The sequence below is a fragment of the Tamandua tetradactyla genome, chromosome 1, assembly GCF_023851605.1.
Source record: "Tamandua tetradactyla isolate mTamTet1 chromosome 1, mTamTet1.pri, whole genome shotgun sequence".
In the NCBI taxonomy this organism is placed as follows: Eukaryota; Metazoa; Chordata; class Mammalia; order Pilosa; family Myrmecophagidae; genus Tamandua; species Tamandua tetradactyla.
Window position 1 is genome coordinate 187,092,873 of NC_135327.1, and position 11,873 is coordinate 187,104,745.

General features: G+C 36.8%; 1 non-coding gene across 1 annotated transcript; it reads right to left on the reverse strand.

The window, feature by feature from the left end:
* Window positions 1-11,367: 11,367 nt before the first annotated feature.
* On the reverse strand, window positions 11,368-11,558 carry LOC143653851 (U2 spliceosomal RNA). Its single transcript, XR_013161558.1, has one exon. It is a non-coding gene; the product is annotated as a U2 spliceosomal RNA (small nuclear RNA).
* Between the last annotated feature and the right edge of the window lie 315 nt (window positions 11,559-11,873).

Below are 11,873 nucleotides of genomic sequence, written 5' to 3' on the forward strand. Positions count from 1 at the left end.
AAAGAGAAAGAGAGGATCTTGAAAGCAGCAAGAGAAAAGCAATCCATCACATACAAGGGAAGCCCAATAAGACTATGCACAGATCTCTCAGCAGAAACCATGGAGGTGTGAAGACAGTGGGATAATATATTTAAATTATTAAAAGAGAAAAACTGCCAACCAAGAATTCTATATGCAACAAAACTGTCCTTCAAAAATGAGGGAGAAATTAAAACATTTTCAGACAAAAAATCACTGAGAGAATGTGTGACCAAGAGACCAGCTCTACAAGAAATACTAAAGGGAACACTAGAGACAGATATGAAGACAGAAGAGAGAGGTGTGGAGAAGAGTGTAGAAAGGAAGACTATGAGTAAAGGTAAAAAGAAGGAAAATTAGATATGACATATAAAATCCAGAAGGCAAAAGAGTAGAGAAAGTACTACCCATGCAGTAATAACACTGAATGTTAATGGATTAAACTCTCCAATCAAAAGACATAGTCTGGCAGAATGGATTAAAAAACAGGACCCATCTATATGATGTCTCTACTCAAAGGACTCGAGGCCAAGGACACAAATGGACATTTACACACCAATGTTTATAGCAGCATTATTAACAATTACCAAGAGATGGAAACAGCCAAAATGTCCACCAACAGACAGTTGACTAAACAAACTGTGACATTTACATAAGATGGAATATTATGCAGCTGTAAGACAGAATAAAATTATGAAGTATGTAACAACATGAATGGACCTTAAGGACATTATGCTGAGTGTGATTAGTGAGAAACAAAAGGACAAATACTGTATGGTCTCAGTGATATGAACTGATATTAGTAAATAAACTTGGAATATTTCCTTGGTAACAGAAACCATCAGGAGATAGAAATAGGGTGAGATATTGGGTAATTGGAGCTGAAGGGATACAGATTGTGCAACAGGACTGAATATAAAAACTCAGAAATGGACAGCACAATACTACCTAACTGTAATGTAATTATGTTAAAACACTGAATGAAGCTGCATGTGAGAATGATAGAGGGAGGAGGGCTGGGAACATAAATGAAATCAGAAAGAAAGACAGATGGTAAAGATCAAGATGGTATAATCTAGGAATGCCTAGAGTGTATAATAATAGTGAAATGTACAATGCACAAATTTTAAAATGTTTTTGCATGAGGAAGAACAAAGGAATGTCATTATTGCAGGGTGCTGAAAATAGATGATAATTAATACTTCAAAATGTCACCTTATGTGTGAGACTAAAGCAAAAAATGTTTGTTACAAAATTTATATTTTGACTAGAGTATTTCCTAATATAATCATGTAGATAGTTTGATTGAATGTCATAAGTACTTAGAATCTCAGGTAGGACATGAGATTTTGTTGGTTTGTCCAGAGTGATGCCCCGATGAATCTCAGAGTGACTTGATCAGTGACTGGAAAAGTATTTGCAAGCCCCCTTCAGGGAATGGTGAGAGTGGGGAGAAATTCAACTTCCCCAAGTTGAATTTTTGATATTTTCACAAGCAGTGTGGACAACCAAAGCTATAGGCTGAGCCCCCAGTCTTGGGGTTTGTTCATATGAAACTTAACCCCACAAAGGATAAGTCAAGTCTACTTAAAATTTAGGCCTAAGAGTCACCCCCAAGAGAGCCTCTTTTGTTGCTCAGATGTGGCCTCTCTCTCCAGCCAACATGATGAGAAGTCTCACCACCCTCCCCCTCTCTGCATGGGACATGACTCCCAGGGATGTGGACCTTCCAGGCAGCATGGGACAGAGATCCTGGAATGAGCTGAGACTCAGCATCAAGGGACTGAGAAAAACCCTAGAATGAGCTGAGAACTAACATCAAGGGATTGAGAGAACATTCTCGACCAAAGGGGGAAGAGTGAAATGAGACTAAGTGTCAATGGCTGGGAGATTCTGAGCGGAGTTGAGAGGTTATCCTGGAGGTTATTCTTATGCATTAAGTAGATATCACCTTGTTTTTCAGGATTTAGCAGAGATGCTGGCGGGAACTGCCTGAAAATGTAGAGCTGTGTTCCAGTAGCCATGTTTCTTGATGATGATTGAACAATGATATAGCTTTCACAACGAGACTCTGTGAATGTGAAAACCTTGTGTCTGATGCTTCTTTTAGCTACAATATCAACAGGAGAATAGAACATATGGAATAAAAATAAATAATAGCGGGAACAAATCTTAAAATAAATTTAGTTTGAAATGCTAGTGCTAAATGAAAGCGAGGGGTAAGGGGTATGGTATGTATAATCTTTTTTTTTCTCTGTTACCATTTTATTTCTTTTTCTGTTGTCTTTTTATTTCTTTTTCTAAATCAATGCAAATGTTCCAAGAAATGATGAATGTGCAACTATGTGATGATATTAAGCATTACTGATTGTATATGTAGATTGGACTGATATCTTAATGTTTTTTTTTTCTTTTTAGTTTTGAATACATATATATATATTTAGTTTTGAATATATATATATTTTTTTATTAATTAAAAAATTAACTAACAAAATATTTAGAAATCATTCCATTCTACATATACAATTCTTAATATCATCACATAGTTGCATATTCATCATTTCTTAGTACATTTGCATCGATTTAGAAAAAGAAATAAAAAGACAAAAGAATAAGAAATAAAACGATAATAAAGAGAAAAAAAAACCCTATACCTCACATGCAGCTTCATTCAATGTTTTAACATGATTACATTACAACTAGGTAGTATTGTGCTGTCCATTTCTGAGTTTTTGTATCCAGTCCTGTTGCACAGTCTGTATCCCTTAAGCTCCAATTACCCATTATCTTACCCTATTTCTATCTCCTGATGGTCTCTGTTACCAATGACATATTCCAAGTTTATTCACTAATCTCGGTTCATATCAGTGAGACCATACAGTATTTGTCCTTTAGTTTTTGGCTAGTCTCACTCAGCATAATGTTCTCTAGGTCCATCCATGTTATTACATGCTTCATAAGTTTATTCTGTCTCAGAGCTGCATAATATTCCCTCGTATGTGTATAACACAGTTTGTTTAGCCACTGGTCTGTTGGTGGATGTTTTGGCTGTTTCCATCTCTTTGCAATTGTAAATAATGCTGCTATAAACATTGGTGTGCAAATGTCCGTTTGTGTCTTTGCCCTTAAGTCCTCGGAGTAGATACCTAGCAATGGTATTGCTGGGTCATATGGCAATTCTATATTCAGTTTTTGAGGAACTGCAAAACTGCCTTCCACAATGGTTGCACCATTTGACATTCCCACCAACAGTGGATAAGTGTACCTCTTCTCCACATCCTTTCCAGCACTTGTCATTTTCTGTTTTGTTGATAATGGCCATTCTGGTGGGTGTGAGATGATATCTCATTGTGGTTTTGATTTTCATTTCTCTAATGGCCAGGGACATTGAGCATCTCTTCATGTGCCTTTTGGCCATTTGTATTTCCTCATCTGAGAAGTGTCTGTTCAAGTCTTTTTCCAATTTTGTAATTGGATTGGCTTTTTGTTGTTGAGTTGAACAATCTCTGTATAAATTCTGGATACTAGACCTTTATCTGATATGTCGTTTCCAAATATTGTCTCCCATTGTGTAGTCTGTCTTTCTACTTTCTTGATGAAGTTCTTTGATGCACAAAAGTGTTTAATTTTGAGGAGCTCCCATTTCTTTCTTTCTTTCTTCAGTGCTCTTGCTTTAGGTTTAAGGTCCATAAAACTGCCTCCAATTGTAAGATTCATAAGATATCTCCCTACATTTTCCTCAAACTGTTCTATGGTCTTAGGCCTAATGTTTAGATCTTTGATCCATTTTGAGTTAACTTTTGTATAGGGTGTGAGATATGGGTCCTCTTTCATTCTTTTGCATATGGATATCCAGTTCTCTAGGCACCATTTATTGAAGAGACTGTTCTGTCCCAGGTGAGTTGGCTTGACTGCCTTATCAAAGATCAAATGTTCATAGATGAGAGGGTCTATATCTGAGCACTCTATTTGATTCCATTGGTCGATCTATCTATCTTTATGCCAGTACCATGCTGTTTTGACCACTGTGGCTTCATAATATGCCTTAAAGTCAGGCAGCGTGAGACCTCCAGCTTCATTTTATTTTCCTCAAGATACTTTTAGCAATTTGGGGTACCCTGCCCTTCCAGATAAATTTGCTTATTGGTTTTTCTATTTCTGAAAAATAAGCTGTGGGGATTTTGATTGGTATTGTGTTGAGTCTGTAAATCAATTTAGGTAGAATTGACATCTTAACTATATTTAGTCTTCCAATGCATGAACACAGTATGCCCTTCCATCTGTTTAGGTCTTCTGTGATTTATTTTAACAGTTTTTTGTAGTTTTCTTTGTATAGGTCTTTTGTCTCTTTAGTTAAATTTATTCCTAAGTATTTTATTCTTTTAGTTGCAGTTGTAAATGGAATTTGTTTCTTGATTTCCCCCTCCGCTTGTTCATTGCTAGTGTATAGAAACACTACAGATATTTGAATGTTGATCTTGTAACCTGCTACTTTGCTGTACTCATTTATTAGCTCTAGTAGTTTTGCTGTGGATTTTTCAGGGTTTTCGACGTATAGTATCATATCATCTGCAAATGGTGATAGTTTTGCTTCTTCCTTTCCAATTTTGATGACTTGTATTTCTTTTTCTTGTCTAATTGCTCTGGCTAGAACTTCCAACACAATGTTGAATAACAATGGTGATAGTGGATATCCTTGTCTTGTTCCTGATCTTAGGGGGAAAGTTTTCAATTTTTCCCCATTGAGGATGATATTAGCTTTGGGTTTTTCATATATTTCCTTTACCATTTTAAGGAAGCTCCCTTGTATTCCTATCCTTTGAAGTGTTTTCAACAGGAAAGGATGTTGAATCTTGTCAAATACCTTCTCTGCATCAATTGAGATGATCATGTGATTTTTCTGCTTTGATTTGTTGATATGGTGTATTACATTAATTGATTTTCTTATGTTGAACCATCCTTGCATACCTGGGATGAATCCTACTTGGTCATGATGTATACCTCTTTTAATGTGTTGCTGGATTCGATTTGCTAGAATTTTATTGAGGATTTTTGCATCTGTATTCATTAGAGAGATTGGTCTGTAGTTTTCTTTTTTTGTAATATCTTTGCCTGGTTTTGATATGAGTGTAATGTTGGTTTCATAGAATGAATTAGGTAGCTTTCCCTCCACTTCAATTTTTTTGAAGAGTTTGAGCAGGGTTGGTACTAATTCCTTCTAGAATGTTTGGTAGAATTCAGATGTGAAGCCGTCTGGTCCTGGACTTTTCTTTTTGGGAAGCTTTTGAATGACTTATTCAATTTCTTTACTTGTGATTAGTTTGTTGAGGTCATCTATTTCTTCTTGAGTCAAAGTTGGTTGTTCTTGCCTTTCTAGGAACTTGTCCATTTCATCTACATTTTGTATTTATTAGTGTAAAGTTGTTCATAGTATCCTGTTATTACCTCCTTTATTTCTGCAGGGTCAGTGGTTATGTCTCCTCTTCCATTTCTGATCTTATTTATTTGCGTCCTCTCTCTTCTTCTTTTTGTCAGTCCTGCTAAGGGCACATCAATCTTGTTGATTTTCTCATAGAACCAACTTCTGGTCTTATTGATTTTCTCTATTGTTTTCATCTTCTCAATTTCATTTATTTCTGCTCTAATCTTTGTTATTTCTTTCCTTTTGCTTGCTTTGGGGTTAGTTTGCTGTTCTTTCTCCAGTTCTTCCAAGTAGACAGTTAATTCCCGAATTTTTGCTCTTTCTTCTTTTCTGATATAGGCATTTAGGGCAATAAATTTCCCTCTTAGCATTGCCTTTGCTGCGTCCCATAGGTTTTGATATGTTGTATTTTCATTTTCATTTGCCTCGAGGCATTTACTAATTTCTCTTGTAATTTCTTCCTTGACCCACGGGTTGTTTAAGAGTGTGTTGTTGAGCCTCCACGTATTTGTAAATTTTCTGGCACTCTGCCTATTATTGAATTCCAACTTCATTCCTGTATGATCTGAGAAAGTGTTGTGTATGATTTCAATCTTTTTAAATTTGTTGAGCCTTGCTTTGTGACCCAGCATATGGCCTATCTTTGAGAATGATCCATGAGCACTTGAGAAAAAGGTGTATCCTGCTGTTGTGGGGTGTAATGTCCTATAAATGTCTGTTAAGTCTAGCTCATTTATTGTAATATTCATTTTCTCTGTTTCTTTATTGATCCTCTGTCTAGATGTTTGTCCATTGATTAGAGTGGGGAATTGAAGTCTCTAACTATTATGGTAGCTGTGTCTGTTTCCCTTTTCAGTATTTGCAGTGTATACCTCACATATTTTGGGGCATTCTGGTTCGGTGCATAAATATTTATGATTGTTATGTCTTCTTGTTGAATTGTTCCTTTTATTAGTAGATAGTATCCTTCTTTGTCTCTTTTAACTCTTTTACATTTGAAGTCTACTTTGTTGGATATTAGTATAGCTACTCCTGCTCTTTTCTGGTTGTTATTTTCATGAAATATCTTTTCCCAACCTTTCATTTCAACCTGTGTTCAACTTTTGGTCTAAGATGTGTTTCCTTTAGACAGCATATAGAAGGATCCTGTTTTTTAATCCATTCTGCCAGTCTATGTCTTTTGATTGGGAAATTCAGTCCATTAACATTTAGTGATATTACTGTTTGGGTAGTACTTTCTTCTACCATTTCGCCTTTTGTATTTTATATATCATATCTGATTTTCCTTCTTTCTACACTCTTCTCCACACCTCTCTCTTCTGTCTTTTTGTATCTGACAGTAGTGCTCCCTTTAGTATTTCTTGCAGAGCTGGTCTCTTGGTCACAAATTCTCTCAGTGTCTTTTTGTCTGAAAATGCTTTAATTTCTCCCTCATTTTTGAAGGACAATTTTGCTGGATATAGAAGTCTTGGTTGGCGGTTTTTCTCTTTTAGTAATTTAAATATTTCATCCCACTGTCTTCTTGCCTCCATGGTTTCTGCTGAGAAATCTACACATAGTCTTATTGGGTTTCCCTTGTATGTGATGGATTGCTTTTCTCTTGCTGCTTTGAAGATCTTCTCTTTCTCTTTGACCTCTGACATTCTAACTAGTAAGTGTCTTGGAGAACGCCTATTTGGATCTATTCTCTTTGAGGTGCGCTGCACTTCTTGGATCTGTAATTTTAGGTTTTTCCTAAGAGTGGGAGATTTTCAGTGATAATTTCATCCATTTGTTTTTCTCCTCCTTTTCCCTCCTCTTCTCCTTCTTTGACACCCACAATACGTATATTTGTGAGCTTCATATTATCATTCAATTCCCTGAGCCCCTGCTCAAATTTTTCCATTCTTTTCCCTATAGTTTCTGTTTCTTTTTGGATTTCAGATGTTCCATCCTTCAGTTCACTAATTCTAACCTCTGTCTCTTGAAATCTACCATTGTAGGTTTCCATTGTTTTTTTCCTCTCTTCTACTGTATCTTTCATTCCCATAAGTTCTGTGATTTGTTTTTTCAGACTTTCCATTTCTTCTTTTTGTTCATTCTTTGCCTTCTTCATGTCCTCCCTCAATTTATTGATTTGGTTTTTGAAGAGGTTTTCCATTTCTGTTCGTATATTCAGAATTAGTTGTCTCAGCTCCTGTATCTCATTTGAGCTATTGGTTTGTTCCTTTGACTGGGCCATATCTTCAATTTTCCTGGTGTGATTTGTTATTTTTTCTGGCATCTGGGCATTTAATCAGATTTCCCTGAGTATGGGACCCAGCAGGTTGAAAGACTTTCCTGTGAAGTCTCTGGGCTATGTTTTTCTTATCATGCCCAGTATGTGGTGCTTGTCTGTCTGTCTGTTCCACCAGCAAAAGATGTTGTGGCTCCTTTAACTTTGGAAGGCTCTCACTGCTGGGTGTGTGGTGGAGACAGTGGAAAGGTTCTAGGTTGGTTTTAATGGCTTTAAATTGTGAAGCCCTGGGATCTGAATTCCTTGAGAGAGGGATTCCACCTGATTTGCGTTTCTCCCCTCCTACGGGGAAGGTTCAGTTGATAGAGAGCCCTGAAAGCAGCCTGTTTCTTTGTTCAGGGTAGTTGCAACCTGTGTAATCCCAGCGCTGAGCCCAGAGGCAACCAAACCTCCATAGAAACAGCCACAGAAGGCTCTGTTTCACCCCCTTTCCTCTTTTTCCTTTAGCCCAATAGGCGACTTCCACCTTGGTCAGTTTTGCTGAGCTGAGGGCCTATTTTTAGTAGTCAGAAGTTGTTCATTAATGCCACTATTAGTGTTAGGTTGGACTCAGTCTCTACTACTGTTGGAGACTCTCCTTTCCTTCTGGGAAGTTGCCTGTGGGGGAGGGGTGCCAGCCGCTGCAGCTTGGGGAACTGCTGATCCGAGGGTCCTAGCCAGCCTGGGAAGCCACGTGTGTGGGTGGGGTACCAGTCACCGGCCACCTTGGCTTGGGGAACCGCTGATCTGAGGCTCCCAGCCGGCCCGGGAAACCACATGTGTGGGAGGGGCACCGGTCACTGGCCGCCGTGGCTTGGGGAACCGCTGATCCGAGGCTCCCAGCCAGCCTGGGAAGCCGCACGTGAGGGAGGGGCTCCGGCCGCCATCCGCCGGGGCTTGGGGAACTTGCCTCTCTGAATCTCTCAGCCAGACTGGGAAGGAGGGAGGGAGGGGTGCCGGCCGCTAGCCGCCACAGCCCAGGGAATCACGCGCTGCTCGGGGACCTCACCGCAGCGGAGTCTCGCAGCCAGTCCAGCCGGTCCAGACTGGGGTACACTGTGTGTCTGGTTTTTGTTGTGGCTCCGGGAGGTGTTCTGTACTGTTTCTAGTTATTTAGTAGTTGTTCTGAAGGAGGAACTAAGACGCGCGCACCTTACTAAGCTGCCATCTTCTCCGGAAGTCCGAAATAATTTTTGAGAAGTTATTAATTAGAATTTGATGTCTCAAAGGCAGGTTTAAAAGTTTTTGCTAAAAGGTATCAGTGTGCAAATTTCAGAGACTAATTTGCAGCTGGATCCTGATAGGGAGTTTTCAGTCAGACAGTGAAAAATCTTCCCTAAAGATGAGGATATATGCTGCTAAGTGGATGCACACTCTGTACCATAATCTTTGAGCAAAGTGCTCTGTATTTGTAATTTAAACATTGATTTTATTAATATTGATTTTAATAGGTAATATATTTGCATATCTAAAAAGAAAAATATACTGAAAATTGTATATAGAAAATTTTACTTCCACATCTTCTCAGTGAGGCAACCAACCTTATTGGTTTTATAGGTGTGTCCTTCCAAAAATATTTTATTCTATAAGCAGAAAGCAATGAATAATTAGCTCATCAGACAATTAACTTTCTTATAACTAGTATATTCTATACCAGTAATTGATTGGTTAATTAACAAACTACATTCTCCCCATGCCTTCTGCATAAATGTTTGCAAAATATATGCAATGTTCTGCTCCTGTTCTTCCCACTTCCTATATTTTGGGAATCTATGTATGTGACAAAATATAACATCCATTTACTGTTTTTTTTTTTGTGTAGATGCACCATAATTTATTTAACTAATCATCTGTTTATGGTCATTTAGTGTGCTTCCGGTATTTCATTATTAAAAAGAATGTTGCAATGAATAATCTTCTACACATAGTAATCATATGCATGCATAAAGTAGCGGTAAGATAAATTCCAAGACGTGAAATTGCTTGACCAAATGATATATGCATTTGTAATTTTGCAGATATTGCCCTCCATAAGTTTGCACCAATCTAATTTTCACCAGAAACTGATGAGAGTACTTGTTTCTACACTTTTACATTTTTGCCATTTTGTTATTTAAAAAATGGCATATTAGTGTAATGTTAATGAATGAGGCTTAGCATCATTTCATATGGTTAAGAACCATTTGTATTTCTTTCCTGTGTACAGTCTTTATCTTGGCTCAATTTTGGATTGGTTTTTGGTCTTTTTCTTTTTGGTTTGGAGGAGCTCTGTGGTCTGAGCTGCAAGAGTGTACCCTAACCCCAGTGTTTGTCCCCCTTCTTTTTCTTGACACAAATAATAAAGATTAAAAAAAATAATTATAGACTCACAGGAAGTTGGCAAAAATAGTACAGAGAGTCTCATGTACCCTTCTGCTCCAGCTTCTCCCACCTTCCTCCATTGGCAACATCTTATATCACTGTAGCATGGGGGTAAACCAGGGAAAATAACTGTAGATTATTAATTATTAATAATTGTCTATATGACTACAGACCTTATTAGTTTCTCATCACTTTCTTAACCTGCATTTGTGTGTCTGTGTCTGTAATTCTATGTAATTTTATCCCTGGTACAGATTAATCATTATTGAAATCACTATACAGAACTGTTCTATCACCATCAAAGAACTCTCTCATCTACTTCTTTGTTTGCATATCCACCAATCAGCTTATTCTCTGTGTTTGGTTTGTTTTTGATTTTTTAAATAGCAACTTTTGCCATGGAGAAATTTTGTTGACTTATCAAAACAATTTTTAATTATGTCATCTTTTTGTCACATAATTAGAACAGTATTTCTCACTTTGAAATCATAAAAATTTTCTATAATTTCTTCTAGTACTTTTATGCTTTCATTTTTACATTTAAATGTTAGATGCATTCAGAATTTATCTGGATACAAGGCATCATGGAAGCATAAATTTTATTTTTTTTATGGATGATTAACTTGTTCTTTTTACACTATTTATTGAATAACACATTTCTTCTCCACTGATGTAAAATGTGGCTTTGTATCATATAATAAAAAGTCATAGTGTTTACTTCCAAACATTTGTGCATATTGTTTACTTCCAAATATTTTATTCTGAACTATGTGTAAGCATATGACAGTCCCACATGGCACCCCCACACCAATTTAATTCTAAGTTTATAATATGTTTGAATATCTAGTAGACTAGTCTTCTTCAGTAGTTTTCTTTTTCAGAATTTTCTTGGCTATTTATATTTAGAATAATCTTGTCTTGTCTCAAGCACAAATTACTTTTTTGTGTGTTTTTTTAATTGTGTCCCTATTAAAAGTATAGCTTAACCTAGGAAGGCATGTTAACTCTATACTGTTGACTTTACCTGTCCAAGAGTTTGATATGCCCTTCCATTTGTTCATGATGTCTTTTTGTACTTTCAGCAGTTTTACATTTTTTAAGAATATACATCTTTTACATTTCTTGTAGTATGTCTTCCTAGGCATACTTAACCCTTTATGACTTAGTTTTCTTGCCAATTAAACAGAGTAATAGTAACCACCTCTGAGTAGAAGTAGGTAATATATTTACATGACACATAATTAGCACTCATGACTGCTTGTTTCTAGTAATTATAACTAATAGCTAATGCTATTATTATTATTTTTTTTTCTGGGGGTGCACCGTTCCTGGAAATACTGCAATGCCAGGTCGATGCGTGGAGTGGACGAAGCAAGCTCCTACTCCATCTCCCAATTCCAAAAATCCATTTAATACACTGTCCTCGGATAGAGGACGCACCAGATATCAAACTGATAAGAACAGATACTACACTTGATCTTAGCCAAAAGGCCGAGAAGCGATAATGCTATTATTTTTATTATTTTCTGTATTTGAATCAGTATGAAGAGAGCAGAGAGACCAAAGTATGAAAAAAGTTTTCTAAGCCACAAGGAAGACAGGTTTTTCTTTTTCTTTGTCTAACTCTTTTTTTCTGTTTTCTTTTAATTTATTCTAATTAAATTTCTTTTCATTTATTTTTCATCTGCTGAACAAATATACTGTGTGAGAGTGAAATGAAGAAAAGCCAATAATGGTAGATAAGAAGTCATTGGGAAGGGGTTCTGATCCTGAAGTAATCTTGGAATTCACTAGAGGGTGTGGCTCTAAGAGAATAAT